This window comes from Triturus cristatus, chromosome 9, assembly GCF_964204655.1.
Source record: "Triturus cristatus chromosome 9, aTriCri1.1, whole genome shotgun sequence".
Taxonomy (NCBI): Eukaryota; Metazoa; Chordata; class Amphibia; order Caudata; family Salamandridae; genus Triturus; species Triturus cristatus.
Genome location: NC_140592.1, coordinates 493,661,930 through 493,683,746, shown reverse-complemented (window position 1 = coordinate 493,683,746; position 21,817 = coordinate 493,661,930).

Sequence of the window (21,817 nt, the reverse complement as noted above, 5' to 3'; positions counted from 1 at the left end):
CAAAGGCTACTTTATATTATTTACGCTCTTGGGAGGTTACGTATTTGCTTTAAGCAACCATTTTCCACAGAGTCTAAAGCATTACTAATTTCCAAACACAATATTTTCAAGCCTTAAAGTGCCATTGGTGGAATCTTACATACAAAGGCCTTAAGAGGTGCTGCAAATGACACCCTCCCCCAATAGAAGTGATTACATTAAACCAGAGAACTTGTCTACTACATCAAAGGCTGTGTGAAAATCAACAAAACAACAGCACAGCCTCTGATTTATTTCTAAGGATATCTTATTATTGCCTGAAGGGCAAAACACTGTGACCAGCCCGGAAGCCCCCCCATGTCAAATGGGAGTAGTTTATTATCAGCAATACATTCCTCTATTTGAATTTTAAAAATTGAAGCAATCTTCTCAGATTGATCTAGAAGACTCACAAATCTGAAACTTCTGGGGATTTTCTGACCCCATTTTGTCAGGATTGATTTTATTATGGAGTCCCTACAAGATTTGGGGACACATCCAGTTTTGACTATGCACTAAGATAAGAACTGAAAATTATCTGCTTATCAATTATTATCTCATTCTATTGTAATCAGTAGAATAGTATCTTGGCTGACAGATCTACCTAATGTAAATGATGTAACTGTGTCCTTTATCCACTTCGCTGAAAATAAGTCTATTATGTAATTGTCAGCTGTATACGATTTTTCGATCAATTTTGAAAAGGGGAGACCAAATAAATTGTTTACATGAGGGACGCATTCTTCTTCAGCTATCATATATGGCAGAGCTATAGAATTCAATAAAAATTGTATTTACTAAAACCCCAACATTGTTTGCTTCCTCAGTATATTACTTCCAACATTTCATTTTAGGGTTTATTAAAAAAAGTCTCTTTTTTTAATTCTTAATAAAACAATTTAAAAAAAAAAAGTTTTTATTGACGTACATGGATGGTGATTCAATATTCAGTGTCAATTGGTTGAGACACAGCTATTATGTTCTAATATATAATTCACAATTCCTGCAAGTGATGTGTGGAAACAGCAATATAAGTATTCCATGTACAGTTCTATCAAATAAACAAACAAGGTAAATCTGTAAACTTTTAAAGTCCTACACCCATCCCTTCTTATCCGTCTGATGCACTAGGATGAATTTATCCATTTATGGCACCCAAAAGTTAATGTTTGTCAATGTCAAACACTAATTTTCATGGTTAATAAGTGTACCAATGAGGTTCCCCAGTGTGATAGCCTAGTGTACTCCATACATGCTATAACCATCTATTACCATATAATAAAAAAGGGGGAATGACCAAGTCTACGTGTACGTCAGGGGCAGATCACGGCGGATGGATATCGTCTTTGGTGATGTCGTTGAATTGTTCCAAGAGCATGTCCCGTGTCTGCGCCAATAAATATTTTCTCATGCCCATTTCCTATTTCTAATCACATTCTTATACTTCCTTTGGCACATTTGTATTCCTTCTAACTTAATATGCATTAAACTTCTGCTAAATACATATTGTATTTCAGGAATGGTCTTTGTTCTCTACATTCATAATCACACAAATGCTAAGACATGGCTCACCGTTGATTATTACAATATTAGTCATATTTATTGTAATTTGTAAACATGCAAGTACATTCCCACTGAAGTAGGCAATCCATGTTGATTTCTCCCAGTAAAGGGAGACGTCAGAGTGTAAGTCATGTGTGGCTTTAAACTGTAATTGCCTAGGGTCTTGTTTAGTTTTTTTTCATCTGGCATAATTCATGTGTAACAACAATACCATATGTTTTGTTGATGCTTCCTTCAGTAGCAATAAGCCCTGCAATACCCCATGATCACTTTGCTCATGTTTCAAGACATGAAAATCACAAATATAGCTAAAATCCCCAAACGGAACTGACATATAATCCATTGGTCAGCTGTAGGAGCCTAAAACAAATGTTTTTACCACCAGGAAATATAATAGAAAGTGATGATTTAAACTAACAAGACCATTTCTTGCCAGCAATAACACATAAAGATAGATTCCTTTTAAGGATGCACAGCCGGATCCATGTCAATAGGGATATTGTACAATCGAAGATCATTTAATACTTCATCTGATTTTGTGAGAATAATATTTATATTGATATCTCCAGCAGTAATCAAGATAGAGGCAGGGTATTCTAATCATAGATTAGTAATTATAATTTCAAAATTGTCCCAAAAAGTCAATCAAGGTGGATTTCACCTCCTTATGTAAACAGACATTCAATAAAATTAAAGGTGCAGTTTGATCTCGGTCTATTAGAACTTCTAAAAAGTTACTTGAGTCCACCCTCTTCCCAGAGCGACTACTATTCCTAAGTTACTAACTATCCTTGTAGTTATGGAGTAAGCAAACCTCCAGATAGCCAACCCTTCCCCCTCTATTGTGCACCGACTTTCAAAATGACACAAAGCCATCAACATTAAGATTCTCACAAAATCAAGGGCCTGATTATGACTTTGGCAGTGTGGCAGTGGGCCTCCAAGCTAGCGCCTTGCTCCCAAACCGCCAAAGTCAACCGCCACCCGCCACCCACCAGATAACGAGTCATTTCATGGTCTGGCGGGCTGCGCAGCGGTCCTGCGGTGGTGCTGTTCTAAGGCTCATATGTGAGCCTTTGAACTGCAGCGCCAAAGGAGCTCCACAGCAAATTCCTGTACTGCATGGACTATGCACTCCATGCCCTGCAGGAACTAGGGTGCATGTACACAGAGGGGCAAAACATGTGCAGGCTGGTCACAAAGGGCCCAAGGTTGAGCATCTGTACAGTTGGATAAGGGTAAGAAAGGATTATTAGGCCTCAGTGAAATTGTTAAGTGGAGAAATCGTACTACAATGTGTGGGGAAACAACTCATTGCGAACACTAGTAGCATGTTTTCAACATGAGCTGCTGTTCCTTTAACCCGAGCGGTCAACACAAATATTTCAGGTAGATTTGTTTACCTGACAGTTCCGAATCTTTGAGTGCTAAACTACAAATTGGAACACAATCACCATCAATCTCAATGCCAGTGGCGGTACCTTTAACGCAGATAGTCAGCAGACGTTTTAAGTAGATTTTTACCCAAGTGGACAGTTCGGTTAATATATGGCCACCAAGCTATTTATCTGAATGCAACCAGCATCTATGGCCTCAAAGAAGGAGATTTCTGCCAAGAAAGTGGCCAGCGAAGAGAAAAAGAAGCCTGTTGCCACGACTGATATCAATCCCTCATCGTTTTCCAGGAACCGTGACATACCAGCTCACCCTCCTCTAGGCTGGGAGGATGATCACTCATTCAGTATCAGCACCCCCACCAAAGCTGAATGCAGTCATGGAGAGCAGTGAATCAGTAATGGAAGTGTTTCAGAAGAAAACCAATTGTCTCAGGAATGTCAACAACAGGAGCCACAGCCAGCAACAATTTTGAGAGTAAGAGCAGAACAGGAGGTTGAACTTCCTGCTGAACAAGATGTTGTTGAAATTGCTCATTCCCGTATTGGCTTCACGATCTCCAGCCAGGAAAAAAAGTACACCCCCCTCAACTTCTCCAAACCACACCTTCTGATAATCTGGGCATGGATTGGGACCCAAACAAGTCAGAGACTCGCCACGAGAGCAAGGGAATAGGAAGCTTCCCAAAAGCCTTGTAAGTAAGGAAGGTGATGATGATGAGGAGCTAGTGATTGTCAGTGTGGAGAGTGACATAGGGGAAGTACAGCTCGCCTCTATTCAACTTGCTCAAAGGCATGTGGTTCCACCAACACTGCCTGCTTCTATATTTGCAATACCCCAGAAACAGCCAGCAACCACCACCATCCCTACGACAGTTGCAGCAAGCCCTAGAGAAAGACAAACACTTCACATCTAGTTCTTCAGGCTTTGGCACAATAAAGAGCGCTCTCCTCCCCTGTTTGAGACTGCTTTATGCTAAGCCTGCATGAGGGACTCATTGCAGGATGCTCCATTGTCTGCAGATAAATTTGTTGGGGAAAGCCAGGTGGGCATTAAGGTACCAGAGGCCAACTGTGCCATCTGAAAAAACAACAGAAAGTCTTTTGGGAAGAGCATCTTAAAACATAGTTGCTGGTGGTGAGAGAGAAGAAGCAGCTGAAGTGATAGAAGAAGCTGGTGACAAGGAAGAGGAGTATGCCAGCAGCATTATGCAAAGTATTCCTGTGAGTTTCCCCTGAAATGAGCAATAATCACCCGCAGTAACCTCTGCATGGCACAAGGGTTAGCAGGATATAGTGACTGTTACCCCAAAGCCTGTAGGTCAACTGTGGCAGTGGTAGCACAAAAACAACAGACTATGTGTACCAAGGATTCATTGTTCCATGGAAACCAAGTAAAAAGTCTCTTTATATGATGGCAAGCTGACTAAAATGTTACAGCTTGACCTTCTCCCTTTTTCTTTTGTTGAAGGCGAGGGCTTTCTGGATTATGTGGAGGTCCTCTGCCCAAAATGGAAGGATCTCAGCCAACCCTATTTTATAACAGTTGATGTTGCATCCACCTAACAACAGACATGTGAGCTAGCTGTCAAATCAATAAATACATGTGCTTCGCTGCACACTGGACTTCTTTTCAGGGAGCAATGGGTAGGTGCTGGTCTCGGTGCTGCTGATGTTTTTTCTGGTATTTGACAGCATATAACAGTTGCAATGTTCACCGTGGAGAAATCCAATGCAGCTGCCAGCATCTGTGACAGGTTTAATACCAAAGTCTATGAATGGCTTTAGCCCAGAGGTCTCAGTATTGGATTTGTTACCGCTAGCAATGGCAGTATTATAGTCAAGGCCATGGATGATGGTAGATATTGCAGAGTCTTGTATTTATCACATTGCATCAACTTAATTGAGGAGGACTGCCACAAAAAAGAAGACATGGTCAGTGACATACTTGCTACCTGCCAAAGAATATGAACTCATTTTAGTCATTCGTTTAAAGACTGTAAGCAGATGAGGACCATTCAGCATGGTAATAAGCTACCTGTAAAACCCCTCGTATAGAAGGTGTCACCACACTGGAACTCAGTCTTAAGAAGAGGTGATACAACTGCCAAAGCCATGACAATTCAGGTATACAAATGTGGCAAGTAGGGTGCCTGATACAAATGCTACTTCCTTTCAAGATTATGAGACAGGAAGCAAGAAAATGGAAAAGTACCATGAGCCACGCAATACTGTTGTTGCATCTGTAGCTGGATTGTTTACAAAAGGTGGAACAAATATGTAGCTATGTCAATGAAGAAGCAGGTTCTTTGGTAAGTAGCCTAATCCTTTCCTTGAACACTAATCAAAAGCTGAAAAAAGTGATTGTGTCCTCCGAAGAGCAGGTCTGTGCCACAATACTAGATCCACAATACAAAAAGCACTGGCCACTTTCCTTCCTTTTACAAAAATGGATGTCTTAGTTTACAAGACTTGGATCGTTGGTTAAGCAAGTCATCAAGAAGGGGAACTACTACAAATTTGAGGTCAGGGCAGGAGTTCTGAAGTGCAGACTTCAACTTCTGGAGAGGGCAGTACTGTTGTCTCACAGTTTCTGCAGCACCAAGTAACACCATCACCAGGTACTAAAGCCACAACAGTAACAGATTCATGTTTGCTGCCAGCCTCTGGAATGGGGTCGTTTTATATGCTGAGCCTTAAGTCAAATTCAGAGGAACAAGCAACGCAGGTACACTCAGTAGATAAGTCGTTTTGAAAATAAAAAAAACTTGTATTAACTATAATTCAACTATTCCTCACTCTGGCATCTTGTTCCAAGTGTTTTTATTTTATCTTTTCTGGGACTTTGCCTTTAGGCATCACTTTCCTTCAAATTCTGATTTCTGTAGTTCTAAGAAAGGTTATTTCAGCTTTTGTAGTTGATGGCGTAGAAAATATAGATAAAACCATAGTCCTAAAGTTTGAGGAATGCTGCTAATTACTTATCCTTCTTCATTCGGTTCTCATGATTTATTGTTTTAAATTATTTATTTTGAATTGATTCCAAGAATGTATCAGTATGTATTTTTTCTCATTTTGCATTATCAAGGAGTTCAATCCAACAAAAAAAAAACCTGACTGTTTAGGACATATTACAATTTCTTAGGGACCAGGAGGGGATTCCCCTAATGTCTCCACCCAACCACTGGCTTTAATCAATTGCCAGTCGTATCCGGTCCGAGATGTCCTACATAAAAAGTTTCTCTTTTCCAGACACACAATTACCAGTCTAACTTAAGTACATGCAACCCCTTTCGGTTGAAAGGTGTATGAAAAACGGTGTGAAGGAAAGAAAGTACCTCACGTAAGCATCATCAAGGGAGCTGCTGGTAGGTACTCACAAGTTTGCCCACGTTTCTCATCATCGGTAACTTTCTTATCCGTGAAAAGAAAAGAAAAAGTGTCCTGTGTAAAGTATAAGAGGTGGAGAAATAAGTAGAGTAAAATATGCACAAAAGTGTCTTGTGTCAAAAAAGGACCCCGTACTGCGAGAAAGAGTAACCACTTTTCTCAAAATAAAATAGAGTTACGACACACACATCTCAGTTTTATTCCATGGTGGTCTCTTTTTACTGTTGCATACATGATTTAAATGGAGAGTAAAAATTACACATCCACTTATTTTCATGTTCTTCTTAATAACATCATTATTTCTATTAAGCCTGGCTTCTTGAATGTTTTTATTCTAAGGTGTACATATAACTCCTCATAAATATAAATTCCTATAAAACATCATTTTAAACAAACAAAACAACTGAAATTCAAAAGTTATAGTTAGCTCAAGTAAGTATAACTCATGCCCTAAAGTAACTATAGCTTGGGTCCTGCCATGCACAGTGTTGTCATCAATAATGTAATTTCAGATGTTGCAGTGATTTTATCAGTGAAGTCATAGACCATGTCATGGGTCATGAAATATGTGAGATCATAAGCAGTGCATGGCAAGGGCTCGCATTATAGTTACTTGAGATAATACCATACCTAACTATAATGCCACTTTAACCTATGTTTTTTTCAGTGAATTTCCAGGTTTTTTTCATGTAAAGTAACATTTTATTGCCACATGTTAGCCAAGCCCTGCGTCCAACCCCTCGCAGGCAGCTAACACTACACCGCGCATGGCCTTAGACTATTGGTGGCATGAGTTTCAGTCCCCATTCCCCTGAGAGCACCATATCCAACTCTGTGTGTCGCCTTCGTCCATTCAAGGCACGTGGTTGGGCTCAAAACCACCTGCCCGCGCCCTACCTCCCACAGCCCTGGGACTTCTGGCAAGCGCAACATGCTGTTGTTCTCTCAAGGCCTAGCCGTACTCAGGCAGACATACTGACTTTGCAAAAGAGTGACATCACCAAAATCAGAAAATTGTGCCTATTGGCATTATCAAGGGGTGAGCAGATTAGTGTGTATATATATATATATATATATATATATATATATATATATATATATATATTACATTACCTACTGGCGGTCGCCAGTAGGTAGTTATAGTTAGGACCGTGTTTCCATAGGAAATCCGCAACATTCTATTTGGAATAACTTTGGCGCCGATTGACGGATCCTGGCGAAATTTTCAAAATAGGTGGGGCGCTCTGCTCCTCTCCTACCCTGAAAGTCTCGGGGGGATTCGTCAAGCGGGGGCTGAGAAAAAGGGGGGGTCCCAAAACACGTTTTCCCCATGCATTTTTCCATAGGACCTTTAGTCCAAGCTACAGCCCGAACGGCTTAACAGAATTACTTGAAATTTGGCAAAGAGGTAGTCCTCAGGTCAGGGATGTGCCTTTTGTAGGTCTGGTGTAAATGTTTTCAGTTTTTGCTGAAAAAAAAGCATTTAAATCAATATATATACCTATGGGCGCGCGCCGAGCGCTTACGGTAAGCTTACCGTACGCGCACGCTGCCATGCGCGAGCTCAATTCTGATTGGTGGTTACATGACTGTAAACATTCGAATCGGTCGAAATCAGGAAGTGTCGGCCTCCATTTTGTGTGCCTCACACTGATAAAAAAAAGGAGGAGAACGTGGAAAGGGGGCAACGAAGAGAGTTGCAGACCCACTAGCGTTTGTCAGGGGGTCCAAGAAGGCCATAAAAGTATGAAAAAAACATTTAAATGTTTTTTAAAAAAATTGCGGGGTGCGCGTACGGTAAGCTTACCGTACGCGTACGGTAGAAAATAAAAAAAAAAGAAGAAAAAAACAAATTTAAGTGTTAAGATATTAGGGTGCTCTAAAAAGAGCCGTTGTGTTCATTGAGTGTTTTTTGGTACCTACAAGTAAGTACCGATGCAGAGTCTAAAGTTTAGGAGGAAGACTCTGTTCCCTTCATCATTGAAATGTACACCGTCTCCTCTATAAATGTCTTGCATGTTGTAACGCAAGTTGTTGTGGTATATAGAACCCATACCATAGTCTCTGAAGAAAGCAGAAACAGATTTGTTGACGTGCTTTCTTGCTTTGTCAATCTGCGGACAAAATTGGTTGGACCAGTTCCACTTTTGCCTTTGGCATATGTTAGAATATACAAAGGCAGAATGAGGAAAAAGCGACATCAATTGCACAAAGGTGTCCTTAATAAGCATTTCCAGACCTACACCAGTTAAAGTGCCTAGGTCATTTCCACCACAGTGCACAATAATAAGGTTAGGCTGTGGGAGATGTAGAAAGGTTTTCACCAAAGGCATTAATTGGTGCCACTTTAACCCTCTCTGACCAATCCATTTAATGTCTACATTTGGCAAAGCAAGGTCTCTCACAATACCTCTTTTTTCTGTAAATTTTTCACTCCAGAAGACATAGCTGTGACCTACAATCCACACTGTGAACATCTTTCAAGGAGATCTGGATGCACTCTGAAGGTGTCTTTCAGTAGAATGGCAAAATGAAATGAAAGACAGTTTGAAAATGGAGGCATACATATTTTTTAAAAATAAAAATAACTCATTGGCTGTTTCACACCATTCTACACTAAAAACTAGGCTGTATGTGTACATTTATAGAAGCATGTTTTGTATTGGTTCAGAAAATTGTGTTCCCACAGAAGAATAGTTTGGATTTGCTGTTAGGTTGGACAGGTGAAGCACTCTCTTGGTCTTTCGATTTGAAACATTGTGTGGTGAACTTCTGACCTCTCTCCTCACAGCAGTGTTCCATGAGCTGTTGCTATGGTAGCAGGCAAAAGTCAAGTTGGGGGAAGGGCACATTTGGAAAAGGGTTGATGTTTTCAACCAATAGAAATGTATGATTTCATTTGAAAAAAGTGGGAAGCACTGAGATTTGTAATTAACATGTATATGTGTGAACAAAGAGAGGGAAACATTGCCATTAATTGGTTCTGCTCAGAGGAGAGAGGTGTACAGCTCTGATATTCTGACTCAGATAGTCTGCTGTTTGAGTGCCACATTTCTTTCTCAACTAACTAATTTTAAAGGTGAGTTATGAGTTTAAGAGGGGATGTATGTGGTGATTTTTGCATGAGTCTATGAGCACAGAGGAATTGCTGTCAGAGATGTATTTCGTGTCTCTCTGGTTCTTTTGGGAAGTATCCATGCATATGTCTCTTGCAACTGAAAATACACAGTCTGCATAAGCAGACTGTTAGCACACACCCAGCAGTTTATCCTGTAGAATCATGCTTAGTATTCACAAGTGAGTGGTGTTTCAGGTAGCAGTGAGTAACGCTAATACATTCAACATCACTAAGGCTGATTTGTTTTGCTGGGGTGTAGTCAGTCACCAAGGTCACACATGTTCATGGTCTCAAAAAGCTGTTTGCACATGTGCTGTTTTCTGTATCTGAAAACTGTAATGAAAATGTATGCGAATGTTAGAGTAATTAACGCTTGGAGGAAAAAACAGTAGTAAGTGTGCTTAGAAATTGGCAAGCAAATTTCATTTTCTGCATAAAATCATAGCATGAGTTTGTGAACACAGAGGAATTGCTGTCAGAGATGTATTTCGTGTTTCTCTGGTTCTTTTTGGAAGTATCCATGCATATGTCTCCTGCAACTGAAAATACACAGTCTGCATAAGCAGACTGTTAGCACACACCCAGCAGTTTATCCTGTAGAATTATGCTGAGTATTCACAAGTGACTGGTGTTTCAGGTAGCAGTGAGTAACGCTAATACATTCAACATCACTAAGGCTGATTTGTTTTGCTGGGGTGTAGTCAGTCACCAAGGTCACACATGTTCATGGTCTCAAAAAGCTGTTTGCACATGTGCTGTTTTCTGTATCTGAAAACTGTAATGAAAATGTATGCGAATGTTAGAGTAATTAATGCTTGCAGGAAAAAACAGTAGTAAGTGTGCTTAGAAATTGGCAAGCAAATTTCATTTTCTGCATAAAATCATAGCATGAGTTTGTGAACACAGAGGAATTGCTGTCAGAGATGTATTTCGTGTCTCTCTGGTTCTTTTTGGAAGTATCCATGCATATGTCTCCTGCAACTGAAAATACACAGTCTGCATAAGCAGACTGTTAGCACACACCCAGCAGTTTATCCTGTAGAATTATGCTGAGTATTCACAAGTGAGTGGTGTTTCAGGTAGCAGTGAGTAACGCTAATTCCTTTTAACATCACTAAGGCTGATTTGTTTTGCTGGGGTGTAGTCAGTCACCAAGGTCACACATGTTCATGGTCTCAAAAAGCTGTTTGCACATGTGCTGTTTTCTGTATCTGAAAACTGTAATGAAAATGTATGCGAATGTTAGAGTAATTAATGCTTGCAGGAAAAAACAGTAGTAAGTGTGCTTAGAAATTGGCAAGCAAATTTCATTTTCTGCGTAAAATCACAGAATGAGGCTGTGAGCACAGAGGAATTGCTGTTAAAGATTTATTTCGTGTCTCTCTGGTTCTTTTGAGAAGTAAACATGCATATGTCTCTTGCAACTGAAAATAAACAGACTGCATAAGCAGACTGTTAGCACACACCCAGCAGTTTATCCTGTAGAATCATGCTGAGTATTCACAAGTGACTGGTGTTTCAGGTAGCAGTGAGTAACGCTAATACATTCAACATCACTAAGGCTGATTTGTTTTGCTGGGGTGTAGTCAGTCACCAAGGTCACACATGTTCATGGTCTCAAAAAGCTGTTTGCACATGTGCTGTTTTCTGTATCTGAAAACTGTAATGAAAATGTATGCGAATGTTAGAGTAATTAATGCTTGCAGGAAAAAACAGTAGTAAGTGTGCTTAGAAATTGGCAAGCAAATTTCATTTTCTGCGTAAAATCACAGCATGAATCTGTGAGCACAGAGGAATTGCTGTCAGAGATGTATTTCGTGTCTCTCTGGTTCTTTTGGGAAGTAAACATGCATATGTCTCTTGCAACTGAAAATACACAGACTGCATAAGCAGACTATTAGCACACACCCAGCAGTTTATCCTGTAGAATCATGCTGAGTATTCACAAGTGACTGGTGTTTCAGGTAGCAGTGAGTAACGCTAATACATTCAACATCACTAAGGCTGATTTCTTTTGCTGGAGTGTAGTCAGTCACCAAGGTCACACATGTTCATGGTCTGAAAAAGCTGTTTGCACATGTGCTGTTTTCTGTGTCTGAAAACTGTAATGAAAATGTATGCGACTGTTAGAGTACTTAACACTTGGAGGAAAAAACAGTAGTAAGTGTGCTTAGAAATTGGCAAGCAAATTTAATTTTCTGCATAAAATCACAGCATGAGTTTGTGAGCACAGAGGAATTTCTGTCAGAGATGTATTTCGTGTCTCTCTGGTTCTTTTGGGAAGTATCCATGCATATGTCTCTTGCAACTGAAAATACACAGTCTGCATAAGCAGACTGTTAGCACATACCCAGCAGTTTATCCTGTAGAATTATGCTGAGTATACACAAGTGAGTGGTGTTTTAGGTAGCAGTGAGTAACGCTAATACATTCAACATCACTAAGGCTGATTTGTTTTGCTGGGGTGTAGTCAGTCACCAAGGTCACACATGTTCATGGTCTCAAAAAGCTGTTTGCACATGTGCTGTTTTCTGTATCTGAAAACTGTAATGAAAATGTATGCGAATGTTAGAGTAATTAATGCTTGCAGGAAAAAACAGTAGTAAGTGTGCTTAGAAATTGGCAAGCAAATTTCATTTTCTGCGTAAAATCACAGCATGAGTCTGTGAGCACAGAGGAATTGCTGTCAGAGATGTATTTCGTGTCTCTCTGGTTCTTTTGGGAAGTAAACATGCATATGTCTCTTGCAACTGAAAATACACAGACTGCATAAGCAGACTATTAGCACACACCCAGCAGTTTATCTTGTAGAATCATGCTGAGTATTCACAAGTGACTGGTGTTTCAGGTAGCAGTGAGTAACGCTAATACATTCAACATCACTAAGGCTGATTTCTTTTGCTGGAGTGTAGTCAGTCACCAAGGTCACACATGTTCATGGTCTGAAAAAGCTGTTTGCACATGTGCTGTTTTCTGTGTCTGAAAACTGTAATGAAAATGTATGTGACTGTTAGAGTACTTAACACTTGGAGGAAAAAACAGTAGTAAGTGTGCTTTGAAATTGGCAAGCAAATTTCATTTTCTGCCTAAAATCACAGAAAACAGTAGTAAGTGTGCTTTCAAATTGGCAAGCAAATTTCATTTTCTGCATAAAATCACAGCATGAGTCTGTGAGCACAGAGGAATTGCTGTCAGAGATGTATTTCGTGTCTCTCTGGTTCTTTTGGGAAGTAACCATGCATATGTCTCTTGCAACTGAAAATACACAGTCTGCATAAGCAGACTGTTAGCACACACCCAGCAGTTTATCTTGCAGAATCATGCTGAGTATTCACAAGTGACTGGTGTTTCAGGTAGCAGTGCGTAACGCTAATACATTCAACATCACTAAGGCTGATTTCTTTTGCTGGAGTGTAGTCAGTCACCAAGGTCACACATGTTCATGGTCTGAAAAAGCTGTTTGCACATGTTCTGTTTTCTGCGTCTGAAAACTGTAATGAAAATGTATGCGACTGTTAGAGTAATTAACGCTTGCAGGAAAAAACAGCAGTAAGTGTGCTTAGAAATTGGCAAGCAAATTTCATTTTATGCCTATAAACACAGAAAACAGTAGTAAGTGTGCTTTGAAATTGGCAAGCAAATTTCATTTTCTGCGTAACATCACAGCATGAGTCTTTTATGGCCTTCTTGGACCCCCTGACAAACGCAAATGCATTCAATATCACCAAGGATCATTATCTTTGCAGGAGTGCAGTCAGTCAGCCAGGTTACACATGTACATGCTCTAAAAAAGCAGATTGCACATGTGCTCTTTTCTGCCTCTGTAAACTATAAAGAAAATGTGTCAGACTGTTATAGTAATTAACAATTGCAAAAAAAAAAAGTGTGCTTTTGAATTGCAAATGAAATATCGTGATCTGCCTAGAATTACACAAAGAGTCTGTTGCACACAGGAATTGATCTTAGAGATTAAATTCGTGTTGGTTTTCTTGTGTTTTTCACTTGTAGGAAAGGGGTAGATAGTGTAATAAGAAAATAAAAGATCATAACAAATATAGTAATATATTTAAATTACAAAAAGGTATTTTTTTTTAGTTTCTTTCAGGTATTGCTCCAGAGCAGTGAAGGAAATATAAGATGCCTATAAAATCAAGACAGAGAAAACAACAGAAAAAAATTGTTTATTTGAAGACAACTGGAGGACCCACGTTAGTTGAAGATGCTCATGTTGGGAAAAAGAAAAAGTCTTCTGGTAAGCAGACAAAGGAATTCTTTAAAAAAATATTTAAAAAAAGGAAAATTTTTAAAAATGCCCCCATTGGAAAAACTGTTTCAAGTAGAAAACAACAGGAGTATAGTGAGAATTTACTAAATGCTAATGTACAAGCAGAAGCTATAAAAATTAACTTGAAAAGAAAATCAGCATTTAAAGAGATCCGTAGGAAAATGTTTCAGAGAAGAGTGATGTCCAATTTGCTAAAGGATGTGAAAAAATATAAGAAAAGAGCTACATTTTTAAAGAGAAAAAAAGATATAGAAGCCATTGTAGCTAAGGCTTTAGATTTAAAACGAAAACTATTCATTTTAATTTTGAACAGGATGCGTACATTAGAAAAAATAGTTAATGTAATGAAGTCACAAAGCAAAAAGAAAAGAGTAGTAAAAATAAATAACTTTTGTAAGGTGTTTTTAGGAGAATGGATGCATAGCTCAAGTACTGAACCATTTTTTAATGAAGAGAGTTATCTTCAAAGTAATAGTTTGCTGCATGCAGTTGACACCAGTGGTCGAGCATATGAAGTTAAGGATGGTTGTGTAATGGAAAAGGAGAAAATGGTTCCAAGAAATGAGGAAGAAGTGATTGCAGATGAGGTTATGGGGAGACGTCCTAAAGCCCCAGTGTATACTTGGAATTGTAGTAGTATTTGTACTTTGCGACAGGAATATATTGATAAATTACGTGAGTTTTTAAGAGAATATAGTAAAAAGAGTGTTAAACAGAAGATTAAGGTGCTTCAAGGACTCGATCCATGCAGAGTGAGAGAATACTGGTTTGCAAGGACACTCTCTGCCTTGTTTATCTAGGAAAGTTTGTCAAAGTGTTTTTCACCATTTTAGGATGCTGGCAGTTCATCATACTGAAATTAGGAAATTTGTGAGAAGATTGTATTTTGCTAAAAGTCCAGCACTAAAGTTAAAGGAGTTGAATAAGGCTCTGTTTCATGGATCTGTATCAGAAGTAGAGAAGGTTACTGATGAGATTCAGTTTTGTTACTTTGGTCCAGAACAAGAAAGTGCAGGGAATGACACAGTTATTGAGGAAAATGTGGAAGAGAACGTAGAACCCTCCGTAAATAAGAAATTTGAAGATCAAATTACAAAATTTGCTATCATCTCTAATGAAAGACCAAATATTACTTGTATTTGTTGCCTGAGAAGCCATTACAAAATCCAAACAAGGAATGTTGATCTCTACAAAAAAAGTGAAGAAGAAGATAATTATAAGTGGAAGGATTTTGCAACATATATATTTCTTGAAAATTGTTTTGATTTGGGTGAAGATCAATGTATTTGTAAATACTGTTACAACAAGTTGGAAGAAAATAAAATGCCAGCTATAGCTGTACATAATAATTTAGAATTGGTTGAAGTTCCTGCAGAACTTTCTGATTTAAATACGTATGAGTCTATACTCATTCAATGTGTCCATCCGTTCCAGACCATAGTACGTATGGAGCCAAAAACAGGCAAATTACCTCCTTCAGATTTACAGAGAGGTTTAAAAGGAAGAGTTGTCTATTTGCCGTTGGATTTGAAAAAAAATATGGAAACTATTGATACAGATACTTTGGAAACTGAACCATTAGTTATTCTGGTTAATGGTGTACCTACAAAGAATAAGAAAATTTGGCAGGAGCTGGTAGATGTACGGAAAGTACAAAGAGCAAATTTATATTTGAAAAGGAATAATAAATGGTATGAATCAATTTATATAGATGAAGATGAAGAAGATTTAGTAGGAGACACAAACACACCAACTGGGTAAATTGAAAAAGTAGACAAGTCGAAAGAAGAAGAAATTTATGAACATTTCAGCATACATCCTCTTCATTCAAAAGAAGTAATGGCAAACACCATTGATCTGTTTCAAATGAAAAAAGCACAAGGAACTCCCGTGAGTGTATGGGAGGAGAGTTTGGAAGCTCGTTGTTTCCCCCAGCTGTTTCCTACAGGAGAAGGTGGACGATATGATGAACGTCCAGTCCAGATTCCTGCTTCGGAGTATCGGTCTACAAGATTATATGCAGAAAATCCCAGATTTCGTCAAAGTATTCCTTATTTGTTCCATCTGTTATTTGAAAGTGACTTGTCTGCACTATCTTATGCAGTAAATCACATTTTAAAAAGTGGAACACATCTACATAATGTGTCTGCTAAGGATTTTATGAACAAAGTGCAGCAGCGAGATGATCATTTGGAATCACAATTGATCAATCTGATGGCTTGTCAGCGTGGGACGAATGAATATTGGTACCGACGCCATGGAGAATTGAAATGTATGTTACGGAATTTAGGAACTCCAACATGGTTCCTTACCCTAAACTGTGCAGAGTACGCTTGGGATGATTTACTGGATTTTCTACGAGAGGCAAATTCAAACATTAAAAACATCGAAGACAAGACAGCAGGAGAATTGTGCTCATTGGATCCGGTTAATGTTTGCAGATATTTCAATCATAGATTTGAGGCTATGATGTCCTTTATCTGCAATAAAAAAAATCCACCACTTGGAGAAGTTGTGGATTTCTTTTGGAGAAAAGAGTACCAAGCAAGAGGTGCTCCTCACATTCATATGCTGTTGTGGATCAAGGATGCTCCAAAAGTTGGAACAGATGCTGATGAAGCAGTGTTATCTTTCATTGAAGAATATGCAACATGTGCTATACCTAAAAGCACAGAAGAGAAAAAGTTAAAAGAGCAAGTTTTACGTTTCCAAAGTCATCGGTGTGGAAAATACTGTCGACGAAAGTACAAGACCAAAGATAAATTCTACACAAAATGTCGATTTGGATTTCCACGACCTGTTCTTTCAAAAGGAAGAGTCAACAGTTTTATGTCAGCTGTGCGACATACTATTACAAGAAAATCTCCCAAAAATACGTACAACCTAAGAAGAAAAGAAGAGTCAAAATATATAAATGACTACAACCCAGTCATTTTATCCATGTGGAATGCTAACATGGATATTCAGTATGTGGCAGACAATTCTATTGCTCGGTATGTCACATCTTACATTACTAAATCTGAGAAAACGGAATTGAAGGAAATGTGGGAAGAGATTTCTCACGAGAAGACTGTCAGTAAGAAGCTGTACAGTTTCAGTTTAAAGATGTTATCGCATCGAGAAATTGGATCCTACGAATGTTCAGATAGGTTATCATCTGCAAGTCTATACTCGAAAACAAGAAGAATATTTTGGGTCAGTTTAGGCCTTGCAGGAATGCGAAATCGGGTACTGAAATCTGTTGGAGAAATTGAATATTTGGCCGAGAACGACCCAGAAAGTACAGATATTTTGAAAACAAACATGTTGGACACATATTACCCAAAAAGAAGTCATCATCTTGAGAACATGCGTCTCTATGAAGAGCTGCAGAACTACATATTTTCACGGAAAGCCACAGAAGACATCAACAATGGAAAATATAAAGTCATTGGTGAGGAAGGATGTTTAGTGAAGCAAACAAAAGGAAGTTTGCTTAATCACAGGAAGCTGAGTTGTGACACTACTGACAAAAAGGAATTTTACTACTTGGCACTTTTACAGTTGTTTAAACCATGGCGTTCAGAGGACGAACTACTTGGAGAATTTCAAAGCTATGAGGATTTATTTAATGCATGTAAAGATACCATTGAATGCAGTATTTTCAGGAATTATGTCCAAATGTTAAACGAAGAAATTGAACAGGAAGCTACAATTGCAGCTGAAGTAGCTAGAGACAGTTCTCAAGACAGCCAAAGTTCTGGAACGCTCAGTCAAGATCCACTAGGACAGCCAATCTTAGAAAATGAAGCTGCAATAGCCATGACTGAAGTGGAAACGGCTATGAATCAAGCTCAGGAAGATTTAATAGACTTACCAGATTTGGAACAACAACTGAATGAAGAACAACGACAAATTTATGAAGAAGTCAGAAAAAAATTGATCACGGATTACTACATGAAAAAAAGAGTGCACATGCACATCATTTGAACCAATTAGGTTGTATCTGAGTGGACAAGCTGGAACTGGGAAAAGTTTCTTAATTAAAGTCATCAGAAGCTACCTACAGCAAAAAACTGATTCAACTTTATCTTGTGTTGTTACTGCTCCAACTGGGTTAGCAGCATATAATATAAAAGGAATTACTCTCCATCGCTTGCTAATGTTACCAGTGGAGCATGAGAACAAAATAGAATATCACAAGCTAACTGGCGAAGCATGTTTCGAAGTTTCAAGAGTGTTGAAGAAGATGCAAGTTCTCATTATTGATGAGGTAAGCATGGTATCAAACTTAATGCTTGCCTTTGTGCATTTAAGAATGCAGCAAATTCTAAAAAGAGACTATGACGTGCTATTTGGTGGAAAACATGTTATAGTTTTTGGGGATCTACTGCAGCTCACTCCAGTTAAAGGACAACCAGTGTCTAATACTGTGACACATGAGGACACAAAGAAGTCATTAGGAAGCATTGGTAATGCGAATATTTGGTCATTCTTTGAGTACAAAGAACTCACTACCAATATGAGGCAAGCAAATGATGAAGAATATGGAAGTATTCTGAAAGATATCAGAATTGGACTACTCACAGAAGTAGGCAGAAAAGCATTACAGAGTCGGTTGCTACATAATTTATTTCCAAGTGAAGAAATAGTTGCAGAGAAAATATACAAGAACATTGCAGAAAAAAATACTGTAATCTGCTTAATGCCAACACTACGTGAATGCTCGATATTCAATGAAGAACTTTTGAAATTGGAAAAGGAAGCGATTAAGAAAATGGAAGCAGTGGACAAAATCCAACATGAAAGAATTACTATTACATTAACAGGCGAACTGAAAAATAAATTGGATTCTCTAGAGAAGAACATTTCGAAAACAGCTGGATTAGAAAAAAATCTATATCTTTGCATGAACTGTCGAGTATTTCTAAGGAGAAATTTGGATGTTGAAAAAGGTTTAGTGAATGGAGCTATGGGTAAAGTTGTGGGTTTTGTTAACTACCAGAAAAAAGAAGGAATTGAGTTTTTAAAAATTAAATTTGATCAGATTGAAGAGGTAAAAGACTTTAGTCGTTGTTCAGTCCGTTTTTTGCTTGTGAAAGACTTATATGTACGTAGGAAGCAGTTTCCATTTTCTCTAGCATATGCTTTAACTATTCACAAGTGTCAAGGATTAACTGTTGATAGTGCATTTGTAAACATTGGATCTACTGTGTTCAAAGAAGGTATGGCATATGTTGCTTTGTCACGAGTGAAAACATTATCTGGTTTATTCATGATAGACTTTGATGACTCAAAAGTTAGTGCTGATGCAAATTGTGTTAAGGAGTATAATAGATTAAGAAGAACCTATGCTCCTCATTTAGGTCAGTATCCTGTGTTGGAGAAACGTGTTGTTTGTCGGAAAAGGAGAATTGAGAATATCTGTTATGAGGATGTACAGAAGAGAAAACAAAAAGAGAGTCATGTGATTGCAAGCAAAAAGAAAAAGGACAATGTGGAAGAGGTTGTTGGTTGCCATTTTGAAAATAGCTCTGGTGTCAACTGCTACGCAAATGTAGTGCTGAATGTTGTATTTTATCTTGAAAGTTTGCAAGAGCAGATAATAGAAAATCATGAAAAAAGATTCTGTTCTGTGCTAAGTCTTCTTTATGAGAAACTGAGTGTTGATAAAGCTAAAATAGAAAGTGCGAATGAAATTAGAAATCTATTAGATGTTTGTTCAGGACGAACACAGTTTTCTCAAAATGTCCAGCAAGATGCACAGGAATTCTTGATGTACATCCTTTTGGTACTTCAAGATGAAGGGGTAGAAATAGAAAATATGTTTGGTCTCTCTTATAAATGGGAACATAGTTGTGAAAACTGTTTCTACACATGCAGCTCTAATGTTGATTCTGAAAGGTTTATCTATTTAACATTGCCAGAGACTAAATCAGTGACTTTTAGTAAATTAGTTAAAGATGCCAATCACAACATGGAATGTTCTAAATGTAAATCAGACATGTTTTCAACGGTATTTTTAAAGAAATATGGACAGTATGTAATTTTAATGATGCAACGTTGTAGAGCTGATGGAACAAAATTGGACACTTTAATAAAGAAATTTACAGGACAGCAATTATCAATTTCTAGCAAAACTTTTGTAACAGTTGCAATAATTTTCCATGATGGGCCTTTTGTAACTTCTGGTCATTACACAGTTTTTCTTAAATGTGAAAAAGGCTGGACACTGTGTAATGATTCTGAATTGGTTTTCAAGCAACGTTTGCTTTTGATTTAGCAAATTCCCATTTAATTTTTCTGACACCAAAATTTTTGAAAGAAATTGCAACATCTGTAGAAAACATTATTACAATTAAATTGGATTACCATCGGAAATGTCATCAAAAATTATTATAAAAATTACCATTTGGCCTTACGGAAAGGTAATAATTTGCATTTTGGACTTCTTTGACACAAATTATTTTGGTGATTATGCTTATGCAACAGAATTTTCAGACGATATTTACTGAAATTAGTTATTGTTCTTACGTGAGATTTATATTGCAAATGTTTCATTTCTATTACGGTATGTTTTAGTGAGAAGAGATTCTGGGCTTTTTTTAAACAATCATTCTGATTGGTTTTTTTTTTGCCCGCTCTTAAGTGATGAATGCAATTGCTTTTACGATTTACAGTAAAATGCAATATATTCTGAAAACAGCAAAAAAAGGGCAAAAATATGTTTGTTGAAATATGAAAATATGTGCACTGTATTCTAAAAAGTATTGTTAAATATTAATTCCTTTTTCTTTTTTTACAGATTGAGAAAGGAAAAATATAAAAATAAACTTCTTTATAGGAAGTAAAATAAATCACTTCTTTTTGTTTAAGTTATTTTCATTGTCAGGTAAGTGTGAAATTTCTGGAATTATCACACATTTACTTTAATGCTCACTTTTTTTCACTACTCTTCTCTATGCTTCTCTCATTTCTGTAGTAGTCCCTCATGGACCTTGTAGGTTGATTAAATTTATTGGGGTTTTAAAAAAAAAAAAAAAAATGCGCGCACGGTAAAAAAAAAAAAAAAAAAAAAGTCATTTAAAACATTTTAAAAAACAAGTTAAGAGGTAACGTTGGCTCTTAAAAGAACCGTTGTGTTCATAAAGGGAAAGAGGAAAGAAAGAATGGGAATACTAACAAGGACCACAGATGTGCTGGTCTATCCTATTGTTTATGAGGGAAACACTGGTCTCCGCATGAACAATAAGGCCATGACATCTTGTGCACCTCATTGTAACCCTCCCAAAACAAGGGTTTATATCCAGAGGACCAGAAAAGGGTGATGCTCCCACCGCAGAGGAAGGGCTCAGCTGAGCTGCCGAAGATGTACTCGGCTGAGCTTCTGCAGGTGTGCTTGGGTGACTTACTGGAGATGTTTCTCCAGTATGTCTAGCATAAGTCCTGGGATGTTTATCCTTAATGTGTATAACCATAGAGTGATTTCCAAAGGAATACTTCTTCCTAGGATTCCCTCTAGATAAGACACGCTCACAAAGTGAGCAGGTGACTAAAGGAGCATTTACCTTTTTCTGCCCCTCTGGATAGGTGAAATATTCCCATACAAAAGAAGTCTTTTGTTTCCTCCTTCTCTCTCTGATGATGCTGCTACCTGGCTCACTCTCAGAAGAGGACTGCTGTTCTGCCATCGTATCACAAAGACAACTCAGTTCCTTCTCCTAAGGGATCACAAGCAGAAATGAGGGGAATGGGTGTGGTGTAGGAGAGTTCTAGAACTGAAAGTAGTTTAAACCAATCAAAAGTGTTGTTTCTTGATCACATGACCCACCGTGCACATACGTTACGCTTACGGAGCGCTTACGGAGGGATGTATGACGTTACAACGCATACTTTTACAACGCATGCACTTACAACGCAATTTTTACAACGCAACATCCACTACAACCTATTCCATTACATCGCATGACACTACAACGCATTTTTAAAAACTACCTTTACAACGCATTCCATTACATCGCATACTACCTTTACAACGCATACCATTACAACGCATAATATTACATTGCA